The sequence below is a fragment of the Mus caroli genome, unplaced genomic scaffold, assembly GCF_978045245.1.
Source record: "Mus caroli unplaced genomic scaffold, Mus_caroli_1 scaffold_10, whole genome shotgun sequence".
NCBI classification, from domain to species: Eukaryota; Metazoa; Chordata; class Mammalia; order Rodentia; family Muridae; genus Mus; species Mus caroli.
In genome coordinates, this window is record NW_028227265.1 from 102,473,870 (window position 1) to 102,490,209 (window position 16,340).

At 38.2% G+C, this 16,340-nt stretch overlaps 1 protein-coding gene across 8 annotated transcripts in view; it reads right to left on the reverse strand.

The window, feature by feature from the left end:
* Positions 1 to 13,512: 13,512 nt before the first annotated feature.
* LOC110300178 (uncharacterized) overlaps positions 13,513 to 16,340 on the reverse strand; it is a 149,190-nt gene continuing 146,362 nt past the window's right edge. For all 8 annotated transcript variants that reach the window (XM_085844040.1, XM_085844043.1, XM_085844042.1 and 5 more), the window contains exon 66: positions 13,513 to 13,739. The gene's annotated coding sequence lies outside the window, so the exon portion shown is untranslated. The remainder of the gene's footprint in view (positions 13,740 to 16,340) is intronic.

Below are 16,340 nucleotides of genomic sequence, written 5' to 3' on the forward strand. Positions count from 1 at the left end.
ATTGTGGTATGTGTGACATCACAGTTGATATAGTGTGCTTTCCTAAGTGATGCTATCCTTGAGTCAGGAGAAATCAACTGGGTTGTTTTCCTGGGATACTGTATACACGGTTCATGAGTTCTAAATTAATACTTGAAGTACATATATGTAGATAGATTTTATATATATATATATATATATATATGCATATACATACATATATATGCATGTAGATAGATAGATAGATAGATAGATAGATAGATAGATAGATAGATAGATAGAAAAGAAAATGGTCAATGTGATATTCAGAGAAGTTTTAGGAAATAATAAAAAGAAAAGGAGTAGACATCTCATGTCCATAGTTAACCAGTGCAAATATTTTGGAATCTATCTTTCCAAAATTTTTTGTGTGTCTTACATTATTTAAGTGACTAAATTATTTGACCCTTAGGTTACTTGGCTCTTTTCATCATCATACCTAATCGCAAATTTGTACACAAGTCTGGTGCACTGTAGAACTATTGCTTTAGCTTCTAATGCCCAGATTGGCAAAGCTGAGTCCAAACTGATTCAGACGATTGCTGTTGATGATGCTTGTGATCTCCACTGTTTGCCAGCTAAGGACATGTGAGTAGCTAATAAAACACTAGAGAATGGATATTTAGTATAAAATGAGGTTTTAAAGTATGGTTTAAGTCCATCAATTTTCTTCTTGCGGCTTTGCTTAATTTCGTTAGTTCTTAGCTCGAAAGATTTCATGTTTGTTTTAATGTCTTCCTTTTGAAATCCTTTTTCCTTCTTTACCTTTTCTTAGGAGGTTCAAGTTTTGCCTTGTCTACTTTAAACCACAACAGGCATGTTGACGGAGTTTGTGTCGTTTGCTGCAGAGTTATGGTTGTCCATCTTTTTGCCTTGCAATTTTGTTTATGTTTTCATTTCAAAATAAAAGGACGGGTCAGTTGTTGCTTTTGTTTTGTTTTGAGACAGGTTCTCATGAAACCCAGGATGGTAACTGAGAATTATCTTGAATCTTTTATCTTTTTGTCTCTCCTGGCCAAGTATACAAACTTGTGTGACCGTGCTTACTTTATGAGGTGCTAGGGACCACATGAGCCCTGTGCGTTCCTAGCAAACACTCCACCAACTGAAGGACAACCTAGCCTCAATGCGGACTGGTTTGATCTGTTTGTCCTCATCTCTAGGAACTCATTCCTTTTGGTGTCTTCCTTTTCTTACTTCCATAGATCTCTATGTTGTAGTATTAAATTACTATTTATCAAGTAAACTTTTGTTATCATATGGTAATTTTTAAGACTCAAGCTTCATGGGATTGATTGTGTTTGATATATACAGAACCAACATTATTATTTTTTCCTTTTTTATTAGATATTTTCTTCATTTACATTTCAAATGCTATCCCGAAAGTCCCCTATACCCTCCCCCGGCCCTGCTCCCCAACCCACCCACTCCCTCTGCCTGGCCCTGGCATTCTCCTGTACTGGGGCATAGATCTTCATAAGACCAGGGCCTCTCCTCCCATTGATGGCCAACTAGTCCATCCTCTGCTACATATGCAACTAGATACATAGTTCTGGGGGATACTGGTTAGTTCATATTGTTGATCCTCATATAGGGTTGGAGACCCCTTTAACTCCTTGGGTACTTTCTCTAGCTTCTTCATTAGTGGCCCTGTGTTCCATCCAATAGATGACTGTGAGCATCCATGTCTGTATTTGCCAGGCACTGGTATAGCCTCACAAGAGGTAGTTATATCAGGGTCCTGTCAGCAAAATCTTGCTGGTATATGCAATACTATCTGGGTTTGGTGGTTGTATATGGGATGGGTCACCAGGGTGGGGCAGTCTCTGGATGGTCCTTTCTTCCCTCTCAGCTCTGAACTTTGTCTCTGTAACTCCTTCCATGGGTATTTTGTTCCCCCTTCTAAAAAGGAACAAAGTATCCACTCATTGGTCTTCCTTCTTCTTGGGTTTCATGTGTTTTGCAAATTGTTTCTTGGGTATTCTAAGTTTCTGGGCTAATATCCGCTTATCAGTGAGTACATATTGTGTGGGTTCCTTTGTGATTGGGTTACCTCACTCAGGTTGATGCCCTCCAGGTCCATCCATTTGCCTAGGAATTTCATAAATTCCTTCTTTTTAATAGCTGAGTAGTACTCCATTGTGTATATGTGCCACATTTTCTGTATCCATTTCTCTGTTGAGGGACATCTGGGTTCTTTCCAGCTTCTGGCTATTATAAATAAGGCTGCTATGAACATAGTGTAACACACGTGTCCTTATTACAAGTTGGGACATCTTCTGGGTATATGCCCAGGAGAGGTATTGCTGGATCTTTCGGTAGTACTAAGTCCAATTTTCTGAGGAACTGCCAGACTGATTTCCAGAGTGATTGTACCAGCTGGCAATGCCACCAACAATGGAGGAGTGCTCCTCTTTCTCCACATCCTCACCAACATGTGCTGTCACCTGAATTTTTGATCTTAGCCATTCTGACTGGTGTGAGATGGAATCTCAGGGTTGTTTTGATTTGCATTTCCCTGATGATTAAGGATTTTGAACATTTTTTCAAGTGCTTCTCAGCCCTTCAGTATTCCTCAATTAAGAATTCTTTGTTTAGCTCTGAGCCCCATTTTTTAATGGGCTTATTTGATTTTCTGGAGTCCATCTTCTTGAGTTCTTTATGTATAATGGATATTTGTCCCCTATCTGATTTAGGATAGGTAAAGATCCTTTCCCAATCTGTTGGTGGCCTTTTTGTCTTATTGACAGTGTCTTTTGCCTTACAGAAGCTTTGCAATTTTATGAGGTCCCATTTGTTAATTCTCGATCTTACAGCACAAGCCATTGCTGTTCTGTTCAGGAATTTTTCCCCTGTGCCCATATCTTCAAGGCTTTTCCCCACTTTCTCCTCTGTAAGTTTCAGTGTCTCTGGTTTTATGTGGACAGAACCAACATTATTATTTGTCTCCAGTGAATAGTCAGTTGTCCAAACATCACTCACTAAATAAGGTAGCCAGTTTGAAAATGACATTGGATCTTACATAGTATTGAGCACAGTACCTTGGTTCATATACATTTTACAGCTGAGAGTAGTGTACATTTCCATTATGACATCTCTATTTCACTATTAATTTAGACATTTACATTCATAACATGCAGCAGTATGTTCAGCTACTTTTTGTATTATTGATCAATAAATAAAACAAAAGTCATCAATCTGTTTCTATATCATTGCAATAGTTATATTTATGAAATTTTTATATTATTGACTCTTTATAGCAAGAAAAGAAAGGGTGGAAGGGAGAGAGGGAGATATTTTAAAAGACTAATAATTAGTGATAAATCTGAAGAAATTGCTCTGCAGTGGAAGTAATTCCCATGCAGAATCCAAGTCCTGATCCCCAGAAATAGACATAAATATCAATAGATATGGTAGTCAGCTATAATAATTGCCCCAGAAGTCAGAGGAAGAAGGAACCCAGAGCAAGCTAGCTAGTAATAAGAGCCATATTGGTGAGCTCCGGTCTGAATGAGAAATAATGCCTCAGTGATCAAGGTGGAAGAATGATCAAGAATTATCCCTGATGTCAACCTGGGTCCTCTACATGCATGTACACACACATATGTACACACATACCCAGTATGCATGTAACCACACACATGTATATATACAAGCATGCACACCATATATACAAACACATGAAAAACTGGAAAAGAGAACAGATTCAAATTTGTGATAAGCTAATCATGAAAACATGGTTAAGACAGTGATGAAATCATTAAACACAAAGAGTGACACACTTCATCTGTCCTTGTATTATTGTGGTGAGATGTGAGTTTATTGTTTACACAATAAAAGATAAATAAAGATAAATAAAAGCATTTCAAATAGGGAATAATGGCAAAGGTATCCATTGGGAATTTGGTCCATTATGTTTATATTCTGATGGCTCCTATGCTAGCATCCACTAAACATTCTCCGTGCCTTCATAGTCACACAACTTATCATTTACTTGAGATTTCTACTCTGATGTTTCTGAATTCCTCTTATACAACATTTCAAAAGTTAAATTATAACTTTGTACCTCACTTGCCATCTCACAAAGCAAATAAGAAAGTGAGCAGCATTTCCCGTCTTAGAAAACAGGTTCTGGCCAAAGCAATTGCTGAAAACAGAAAGATAGCCACTGTCTTTGATGTTCTGTCACCCTGAAACCTACATTCATTGGTACCAACAATTACTTCATAACAAAATCCTAATTCTATATCTATTAGTTCATCATCATCTTCAAAGCCCTGTTCAAAGTCAAATCTCGACTCTCTTAAGGCCACTTTTTATTTATAACATTTTGTCCTGAAATTCTACTTTTAATGTGGCCAGTTTGTTCTCATCCCATGATGCTCAGAGAGACCTTCCCTATCTTATGTTGATATCTTACAATTGTATTCTATTTCATTATTATATTTTAATTCTTTTAAAACAGCTACATAATTCATAATTTCTATGAATTTTCCTTAAATAAAGCTGTTAACATTTCCTTCTTTCCTACAAATTCATGTTATTATTCCATTTTAAAATAGATTCTCTTGCTCCTTTTAAATCTGACCCTTCCTGGAACTACATTATCCATGTGAATTGCAGAAGATAGGAAACGTTCAAGCCAACCAAAGAAGTGGAATGATAGCCTCACCTTTCTCTTAGAGTCTTGAGTCATCAAGTAAAGCATCAAACTGGAGAGAAGGTCCAGAGAGCTCCCAACTGCACATCAGCCTAAAAGTCCCCCACCTGAGCTATCTATGGCCACACAGCACAGCTATTCATACCACAGAACAAAACCCACTACCATACAAGCAAAGCATGCTTTTGGACTGTGAGATTCCAGTTCCTTTTATGGCTCAAAACTCCAGTGCCCAACTATCTGAAAACACCTCAATTCGGATACACTACTGTAGGTGGCATTCATTACCTTATTTTAGCTCCTAAAAAAAGTTGGTGCTATATAATATGTTCTATATGTATTGTGGCACGGTTTCTAGAGTTAGTTGTCAACTTGACAGAATATAGATCACATAAGAGGCATGCCTATTGGGGAGTGCCTTGGTTGTGCAAACTGAGGAGTGAAGACTTGTCTGTCTACTGGGAGTGGTGTCATTTCCTGTCTACTAAACAGTATAGGAGGGAAAGGTGCTACATGGCAGCAAGCATTAATTTTCCTGCTCTAGCCAGTAGACACCATATAAATAGCTGCTGCCTGCTTCTGCTTCTTCTGCCTCCTCTGCCTCTTCTGCCTCCTCTGCCTCTTCTGCCTCCTCTGCAATATAATGGACCATAACCATGAGCTGTGAACCAGAATAAACTCTTCTGTCATAAACTGCTTTTAAATTTTATTTTATCTTTATTTCTGTGTGTGTGTTCAGGTGTCTGCAGAGACCAGAGAGGATTTCAGAGTCTCTGGAGCTAGCAGTCATAGGTGATTAAATGATCCTTTATGGGGGCTTAGAAGCAAACTCCAACACTATACAAGAACAGCCACAGCACTGAGCCACTGAGTGATCTCTCCAGCCCTTCCTACATTGCTTTTTTCAGAGCATTAAAGGAAATACTTGCTTAGTTTCATGTGAATGTTAAGTGTGTATGTGTTTGCATGTATGTATAAATGGGCATCACACATGTCCTTGGTGCAAGTGGAGACCAAGAGGGCATTGGTTCTCCCTAGAACTGGAGTTATAGGTGGTTGTGAGCTGTCGTGTAGGTTCTGGGTGGGAACTGAATCTAGGTTCTCTGTAAAAGAACCAAGTGCCCTTAACTGCTGAGCCATCTCCTCAGCCCTTGTCAGAACAGTGTGTCACAGCAACAGAAAAAGAAACTAAGAAACCCAGTATGAAGAGTCAAATTGTAAGGTGGCAACATTCAAATACATTTCTGTAGCACTGCTACAAGCTATCCAATATGGTTCTAACAGTCTGCACATCATCAGGATTTAGAAGAGTTGCTGTTATCTTGCATTTTTTCTAACACTGGAAAGTAATTCCAAAATAGAGGCCTTTAATTTTTATTTTGATTTTAATTTTAACTAGACACAAGAACATGTTTCCTATAAGGCAGTGGTATGTTACTATACTTTTGATGCCATGTTCTTTGTTACTATTCCAGTTAAACATATTTGATATTGATGGTACATTTAGATTCCTCCAATATCAGTGATATCACAGTTTTGTTCTTCTGGAACTCAAACTGTGGGCCTACTCTCTCTGGGTTAATATTCTAGCTGTATTTCTTACTGTCCCTTTTCAAATTTGCTCCTCCGTTTTTTGAATTTGTTCTACATTCTTCATGGTTTATTCTGACCTATATACCAGATCACTTATCTTTTTTTAAAAAAAAATGCATTCAATCTACTACTTATAACCCTAACAGATTTTAAACTTGTTATTATGTTATATAATTATGGGATATATTTTTTGCTCTAGCAAATCTGTTGTTTTATAGATCATTCCACCTCGCACCACTGGACTTTATTGCTCCTTCTGCCGCATATGCCATATAATCTTATTTTTGTTTTGTGACTTACAGACATACATTATGTTTGATTCTTGTATCTGAAAAATAAAATAAAAAATTGAAGAAATGCTTTGTAACCTACAAAGATGCTATCTCTATCCATATTCCCTTTTAGCACGTTCACGTGCATCTGTGAAATCTTAACCCAATGTGGCATTTTAGTTCAGTTCAGTGCTCTGCACAACCAGAACATAAACTCAAGATGTCAGAATGTTTGAACATCACTCATTTCAACTATACCCCGTGTGCTTTCTATCAGTTCACTGTAACAGTTATCAAGCCTTCTTTTGTTAAATTAGAGGAAATGGACTTTCTCAATCCATGCTGTCATCAAGTATCACATACATAGCATATCCACATATACCACTCACACAAAGCAGACAAACTTACACGACACACATCATACACGCACAACACATATATAGACACACAAACTCACACCACATACCATACACATCATATATACAAAACACACATATACAAAGTCACACAACACACATGCACACACAAAGTCACATTATACACCACACACATCATACACACACAACATACATACACACACAGACTCACACTATACACTATACACAACACACAGAGCTATTATTTTGCAAAATATAAGTGATACATGGATGCTCACGCTCATTCCTTTTTTAGATGACTTAAATTCAACTTTACTATAAATACATATTTCAAAGTAGAAAGTAGCACTAGTAACCAGATGAAAAGATTTTTATATGATTATAAATTTTGCTAATGTGTTTGTAACTATGCCAAACTTCAATCGTTTCTAAAATGTATTTTATAGAATCCAAGGAATAAATTAGAAGAGTCTTCAACACATGGTCTAATCTCTTAGCTTCAGTGTGGTATCAAACTCAACCACTTTCATTTCTCACAAAGCAAACCCTTTTTCTCCTGTGACATCCCATTCCCCAATGTGCACTGTATTAAAGCCTATCATGGCCATTCCTGAGAGCTCTGATGTGAGGCTGTCTTAAATGGCAGTGAGCAGTTGTAAATTCAAGCATGCCAGAGGATGGCAGCAGAGCATTGTTCAGTCTCCACAGGTCTGGTGGGTAGAGAGCAGCTGGTGTGGGAATTTGAATCTGGAGAACATTAGGAGCCAGGTGTGTCCCAAAGGAAGGTATGTCTGAAGGATCTGAGAGTTCCTCCAGCCTGCTCTTCCCTGTCCCGGGGAGGTGTGAGAGCCACCAATTACTAAGCAGTTCCTGTGCACTGCCCATGGGTCATCTCATAGAATTAGTAATCTCGCCAACACTGTGTGGTGGCATCCTCAGTAAGAGAAAGATACCTTTATAAACCCTGATGTTTGTAAAGATGTGCTCATTTATCCAGAGATGACTAGACACAGAGCCTCCCTCCAAGCCCACTTTTCTCTGGCTCTAAGAACCCTGGGTTTCATTTTATATCCTATGTGTTTTGACCTTCATTTCTTTATCCTTTTCTTCATATTTCTTATTTTACCCTCTTGCCTTTCTGAAAAGCCAAATAATTTATTTCACCTGAAATAACACAAACCCTAAGTGTATATATTTTGTAAAATGCAAGAACGGAGGTGTTTTGCTTTATTCATGAAACTTTAATAACTTTAAATGTTCACCAACAAATGCACAAATAAGTTGTGGCATATCCATCCAGTGCAATACAAGTCGGGAATATTAAAAAAATGTGAAAGAATTCTAATATATGCAGAGGGTTGGAGAATCTCAAAATAATTATGCCACGTGAAAGAAGGCATACACAAAACACACACACACTGTGCAATTCCAAACCTTATAAAGGGCAAAAAACAAAACAAAACAAACAAAAAGCAACCTGTTTACTTTAGAGCAAATGGTTTCCCTATTCTTTCAAGATTCCTGCTCGAGTTTACTCTCCGTGCTGTATAAAGAAGAGCGATACAGAGGTAACATTGATCTTTGAAATAGGAATATATGTGGGTACATGGGGAGGGGACATAAATTTGCTTCACAAAACTTGGATGCAGAAAAGGTTGTTTTATTTTTCTAAATTATGTGCCATCTAGTACCCAGCCTGCTCCAACTAAAGCACTTAGAATCCCAATGTGTAAGAGTCTGCAGTATTTTTCAGCCCAAAGAATGTGCAATGGTTAACCTCTTAGCAACTTGATGCAACATCAGGTAACCATGGAAACACACTTCTAAGTTTGTCTATGAAGGAGGTCCCTGGAATATTTAATAGAGGGGAGAATGTAAATTGTACCATCATATGGGTGGGGGTCTTAGGCCAAATAAACAGGGGAAAGTGAGTGGGCACCTTGGAGGGACATTTTCAAATCCTTACACATCTGTAGGTAAAAGTACCTGAATATAATTTAAGATGAGAGCTATAGGCTGCAAAGATTGTGAAGACTGAAATTGGTGCATTAAAAAGAAGAAAATATCAAAGTTTTACATGAAAACAGGGCTAATAAAATCTCCTTGCTAATGACACTGGAGCCTGGAACAAAAAAAATGTCTTGGTAGTACTTTGTGTACTATGGGATTTTCTTCCTCCCGAGACTTTGGACCTTGGAGCTGAGTAGGGTTGTTGTGTTGGAATCATGGCTTGCAACCCAACAGACCAGACCAGGACAGTGCAGTTCCATGTGGCAGAGGTTTATTGGGGGACAGGATGGAGACAAAGGGAGAAAAGAGAGGAAGAAGGGAAAAGGGACAAAGGTCAGGAAGGGTCTGCCTTTTATTTAGGCTGTGACATAACCGCTGACAGGTAAGGGTGGGAAGTGGGCTCTGGGAATGTATGTGATTGCCATGACAGCAGACATGCAGGTCTCTGTTGCTGTCACTGAGTTCAGAGACAATCTGCCAAACCGGTTCCTGATACCAACAAGGGTGGCCTCTTGTTCTTATTTTGGAATGACAGTGTTGACAGGGTGTTTCCTGTGGCCATCAGAAGCTGCCTTTCAAACACTTGGGGAAAGTCTACAAACAGCCCAAGAAAGCAAGTCAACAAATACTGGAGGAGTCAGGGCAAGACTGGATCTACTCCATCCCTCCACAGGGACCAATACCCTTGATTTTGCTAACTTAATTAAACATGTGTTCCTGTCTCTTCCAGAATAAAGTCTTAATTCATATGTTTCCTATAATTCCCATGAAGTGTCTGCATGTGACACAACCACTATTGGTTTATCTGCTGAGCACCTGAGGGATGATGTCATTTTAAATTTCAAACTGGTCTCTTGGGGTGACGTTTTCCTTTTGTGCATTTGATTAAATTACTCCTAAGGGAATATTGTACAAATACAGTAACATAGTATAGTTTGAAGATTTCACACAAAGATATTTTCAGTCAAAATAATTCAGCAATAGCGAAAAAGGTTTTGTTCGATCTGGGCACTGTATGCACAGTATGGTCAGCACATGGAGTTGGGTCACTGACCACATGCTCAACGGGACCTCCAGAGATCTTTGATGAAAATCTGGTTATATCCACTGTATTTTACTAACTCTATAGTTACAATGAATGTCAAGATAAGTCTTTGTCTCCAGGGTCATCTTATTCTGAAGGAGTGCATACTATCCAGTGGGATCTGCAGGACTCTATCCCAGCAGGAGAGGCCAAAGAGTTGCAGCTCTCTGAGGGGGCAGGGGAAACAGAACAAGATGGGCTGCAGGGCCTCTTCTGCACCCACCACTGCCCCAGTGACAAGAGATAATAATCAGCCATCGGCAAGTGGCTGAATGTAGCAGGTGGTTAGGAGCCAAGGAGTCAATATCATGTCTTCTTATATTCTGCAACATTACGTTCATAGTGAAAAACAGACAATGAAGCCTACTTCCCCCCACACCCTTTCCTTTCCTTGCACAAAGATTAGGAACTTTTGCCTGGGGGTTATTGTGTGGATAATCACTGTGACACTAATTACCAAATTATCTATCTTAACAAGCTTACTCCAAGATCCTACTGTGTGTTTTGCATTGTGCCAGGCATTTGGCTAGACAGGGCTAAATGTGAATTCCAACAGGACAGCAAGAATATTTAGTGGATGTGGAGCACATTTTGCAATGATGATCCAGTGTGCAGTACAGCAGTTCTTGGGCCACTTACTATCATTATCAAGTGTGGGTTATAGCAGCATGACGCTATATGCTTTATTTTATATCCTGTGCTTTAATGTGATGAACAATTGACTCATTACAGCTTCATCACAGACTGGTGAGTTATGCTTTTATACCACATGCAACCCTGGCTATATAATCATCATGCAACCACGGTCATATATATATATATATATATATATGCTCTACCATTGACCAAAATCTATGTGAAATAAAACTTTACTTCTTTGTTTTGGTCTTTGTATTAAAAAGAATAATAGAAAGAATAATCTGAAGGAATTCTTTAAGCTAATTAAAATCTCAGTGGGATCTAACTTAGTGGTAGACCCTTCCTTAGTGTGTGAGAAGCCTTGGATTCAATACAGAATATATATATTTTTAAAATCTCATGATTCTAGCTTAACTAATATTTGATGTGATCAATTGTGATCATCACTAGGTATTCTTGAGTGGTAGTCAAGATATGTAAGAAAATGATATTTAAAACATATATATATGCATATAATTATTTAGATATGATTTTAATATTGTACTTTTTGAAACTAGGAAGCACACTTAAATCATTTTTCTACTGTTCTTAGTCATAGATTATCTTTGACATTTGATTCTAACACATCCTGGATTTCCTTCTTCCTTCAAAAGCATAGCTCTCTGGCTTCAGACAGCTGTGCACAGAGCTGATGTTTGCCAAGGGCTTTGAGTCTTGGCTAGAACATTATACACAGATGCGGGTATTACCTTTAGTCTCTAGAAAAGGAGAGGAAGGCAGCTCATCTCTACAGGCAGCTGAGGTTTCCAAGAGAATAAGTAGGTGGTAAATGATCCCACAGTTCCTTAGACGACTAGGGGGAAGAACTGTGCTCTGACTCTCCACCCAGCTTTCTGAGTTACTCCCCACGTGCTCTAGTGTGAGCCATGATCCCCCAGCAGTCACTGGGTTATCAGGGCCCAGCCAGCATCTGGCAAATACACATCCAGATAGCTATTGTTGTTACATATAAGTCTCTGGTGAAGGACAAATGGATCGCCTGGGATTGTCATAGCAGGACACTGAGGCCATAAGAGGTGTTCCTCCTGGACTACATCCAGACAAGTGTAAAAACTTGTCCAGCTTGTGTAACCAGCAAAGGTGTGACAATCAGGGTTCTGACATAATTCAGCCTGCTTCATCTTCTGGAACTACCACAGTATCAACATTAGAAACTGTGTATAGGTCTGATTTTAGTTCAAATTTTTGAAAAATGTCACCGTAAACTATTGTCTACCACCAAATCAAATGCAGGAAAAATTAAACTTCAGTGGGTACACGTGGCTTATGCTTCCTAGAAGCTGAAGTGTGTGTGTGTGTGGGGGGGTAAACATTAAATTTAATTTTTGAAAAAGTAAAATGTCAGCCGGGCGTGGTGGCGCACGCCTTTAATCCCAGCACTCAGGAAGCAGAGGCAGGCAGATTTCTGAGTTTGAGGCCAGCCTGGTCTACAATGTGAGTTCCAGGACAGCCAGGGTTATACAGAGAAACTCTGTCTCAAAAAAAAAATTAAAATTTCAAAATTTCAAAATTTTCAAAAGAATGAATATTTACATTTCAAGAGCCATCTAGCAAAGGCTAAAAGCTAGTGATGATCTTCTAGAGATGCTTTACAGTGGAACTAAGCTAAAAGAGCCTTTGAGAGGCAAAGCCCAGCAGACAAATCTCAGGAAATGCTTCCTGCAGCTGATATTCCTTTCCTGTCCTTATAAAATTAATATTATATAATCCTTGGGCATTAGTTCACCTTATTGGGTATTTCTGCAGATCAAAAAAGATATACTATCTTGTAGTGATACTATGTAGACAAATAGATGATTTCTTAATTCTTAATGATGATCCCATGGGAATTCCTAAAATTATACTAGAAATTATTAAGCTCTTTAAAATAGTGCTACTATTAAAGCCCCTCTAATGTGAAAACTGCATTAGAACTCTTCCAGTCTTCATGTGTCATGAGTTAATTGTTTCTGAGGTAGAAAATGGACATTTGCAACTTAGGGACACATTCCTCGAAGCTATAAAAAGGGTCATAAAAGGGAACCAATAATTTAATGAAGGTACAAGGACGGAAGATAAAATATTGACTGGGTGTATCTAAACAAAACTTCAATGCTCACTTAGTCACAAGAACTATGGTTTTTTAATTTTCAATGAACCTGTGGAGATAGTGGAGGAAAATAAATGTCCCTACTCTTAATGGAAACATATGAACATCTCTGTTGTAAACATCTTATTCAATTTATGATTTGAATTTGTATTTGAACTTTTAGTGAACTTTTGGTTTTTAAACAAAGGATGCTTGGAAAAAAACATGTGATTTATGCTAAAAAAAAAAAAAAAAAAAAAAAAAAGGTACAAAAGACCATTCATTCTCTATGGGTTTTCCCTCAGTATTCTGGGCAATTACCAAGGGGTCTTGGAAAAGTGGTCAGGTTGATGGTAGGACTCAGAGCTTTTCTGCAGTCACATGAAGATAGGAAGGAAAACATAGGTGAGGGTTGTAAGAAGCCATGTGCTAGGGGTAGGAAATTATAGAGAAAGAAGAGGTGGAGAACAGGGATTATGATTTAATGGCCATTTTTCTCCTTGAGGACATGTTGGAAAACAGTGAAGGTGCTAAGTCATCACAACTTTGTTAACTGAAAATAAAATGCATTATAATTACTAGGTGATTTGAGAATAATGAGAAAGCATAAAAAATGAAAAAGCAAAAAGAAATGATGAAAAAAAATCTTCTTGATCTCAGATAGAAAACAAGAAAGAAAAGAGAAAAAAGATGATAATTTACTTTTTAATTAAAGAAATTATTAAGGGCAATGCTTTGTCATCTTCGCTGGTGGCACCTGGACCAGGGGCTGTCGCTTCGGCTGAAGCCACATCTCCAAGGCTATGGTAAGAGAAGTTAGCTGGATGTTTAGTGCAGATGCTGTGGTCCCAGGAGATGTCACTAGAACATATCAAGACTGCCACATTGAGCCCTGCATCCACGGGAGAGACATGCTGTATCTGCCCATGAAGTCATGTGACAAAGTCTAGCCACATTCCTGTAAAAGAAGAAACATGGAAGGACACCGCTGAAAGGCAGATTTCAAACAGAAACAAAAACTGAAAAGGAATTGTATATTGTTGGGTTAAAGTCACTAAGTACATTTTTAGTAGAAATAGATGAAAATATTTTCAAAGCATCAGCATTGATGAGTTCAACTCAGGGAAGAGGAAAAGAGAACCATAAAATGAGCCCAGACACACCTGGGACTTGTTAGGTATGTGTGGTTTCTATACTTGGAGCTTTGGAAGACTGCCTGTCTATGCCCAGGCACTTAGTAGGGACTCAGGTGAGGGATGTGTCCTCAATTTTTATCTAAAGCAAAGGAGGCACAATCTGACAAACAATTCCATCACAACTATTGTTAAGGCCTACCTAGGAAACTGTTTCCAATCTAGCCTGTCATTTTGTGCTATTACCAATATTATAAAGAATGCTGTTAATAACAAGCTTTCTCATGCCTAAGTTAATTGCATATTCTGTTATGGTCTGTGCTCTTGGAAACTAATTACAATAGAAGTCCGTTAGAACTGCTTTGTTTAGACACAGTAAGCTTGGACTGAAACCACCTGTGTATCAGCTCTTATGGTTTTTGCTTTTATAAGCTGCCCCCTGTGATGGACCCCAATATAAGAGAGATCAACTGCACCTATTTAGAATGTGATTTCCATTGTGTGTAAGGGTAGATTAAAGTTTAGTTCCCAAGACTTCCCTGGGAGCTGGCATTCTATTTGACAGAAAGAGACATGTGAGTAACTGATAGCCTAGTTTGCAAGTTAAGATATGAATGTTGGGCAAGAGAATTCCCCTGCCACATTTGAATACCCCAACCAATGAAAGGAAGATAAATGTACAATAAATAGATGTTCCTAAGGAAATCCCCTATCCCTAAATCCTGATTGGTAGACTAATTTGGTTTGTAGATTTTAGGCTTATAAGCTCTAGAAGATTCTAGCTGGATGGTGCAGTCAGCTCTGTGTCTATGGCCATGAACAATAAGACCTGGAATGAATGCTCAATAAACTATTCCTGCCTGACTGAGATCAGTGTTCATATAGTTTATAAGATGACTCCTGGACCCAAACACTATATCTCCCATAAAAAGTAGTACAGTCTGCAGAACATGCAACATACAGATATTTGAATAGAGAAAACCCTTCTAACCTCTGCTAATTAAAAAAGACTTGAAAATTCAGATCATGTATGCATTTTAGGTTAATTCCTTTAACCACTGTTTGTCAGTTGATAGAAAGATGTTAAGAGATGGCTGTATCCTCCTTGTTACCTTTGACATTATTCCTGAGTTTGATACCATAATGATGAACCAATTTTCAGACTACAGTGCAAAAGGACAAAGTCAACGAAAGGTACAGAAAGAAATCAAATGTAGTTTGGGTCAGAAAACCTTCAATATTTGAAAGAGGCTGTTGTAGGATATTTGATCACACTGTGAACCTTGAGATTGTGTTATTTTCTGGGGAAAAAAACTTGTTCTAGTTGTAGTGTGGCTAAACCTTAGCACACACCTTTAATCTAAAAGCTTTCTGTTTGGGTATTGTAAAACAGGATTAAATAAAGTCAATCATAAGTCAAGAAGTGGAGCAACTTCCTTCAACGTAGGAAAGTGACAGAACGTGAAATAGGAAAAAACAGAGAGTAAGAGGGAGTCAGGAGGATGAATAGAGAAAGGCACAGGAAGTAGAAGGGAGGGGCTTTCAGTTGGAAGGAGGTTTTTTTGAGATGTTGCGGCTGAGGAAGGAGGCCAGCTGGATGCTCTCTTTCTACCTCTCTGAGCTAGCAGGTTTTCACCCTAGCATCAAGCTCCTGAGTCTTCACTGGTAAAACTAAATAACTGAGATCTTTAAAAAAAAAAAACAAAAAACAAAAAACAAAAAACAAAAACAAAAAAAACAAAAAAAAAACAAGGAGCAACCAAAGATATAGGTTAGGAGCAACCAAAGATATAGGTTGAATAGGAAATGGTAAGAAATAATATCTCCTTTATGAAGGTTAATCTCCTCTAAGCGGGGGAGGGGGGATGGCAAATAATCACTGAGAATAATTTACTAATGACAACCCTAATGAGATACAACAGCAGATGAGAAGGAAGGGGGTGTGGTCATTGAGGAGTGAGTTAAAGTCCACCTCTACCACAGATTTTTACAACTATGTGTGTCTCTAGAGTGCCCCCTAACCGTAGGACAGGAAGAACTGGAAACAAAGAGACATATGACTGAAAGTATAATCACCAAGAACAACTGAACATACTTCCTTGGTTTTACAATCAAAAGTCACGTGTTCAATCTGATCCAGCTCGCCAATCTCAGCAAGTAATCCAGCTCTGTATGCTCTTATTTGATCACCCTAGTGTGGCTTCTATTTTCTTTCTTTAGTGAAACAACAAAGAAAACAAGGTGCTGTCATAGTAAACTAATGTATCTTTCCTACATAATAAGTCAAATGCAGTTTATTCTTCCTTCCTTCAAACCGGCTTATAGAGAAACTATATCATGGTTATTTTCGACTGAGATGTTTCACCAATATAAACTTGCTTTGTAATCTTGATTCCCTGTACAACTTTGACAATTTGTCTCCATCC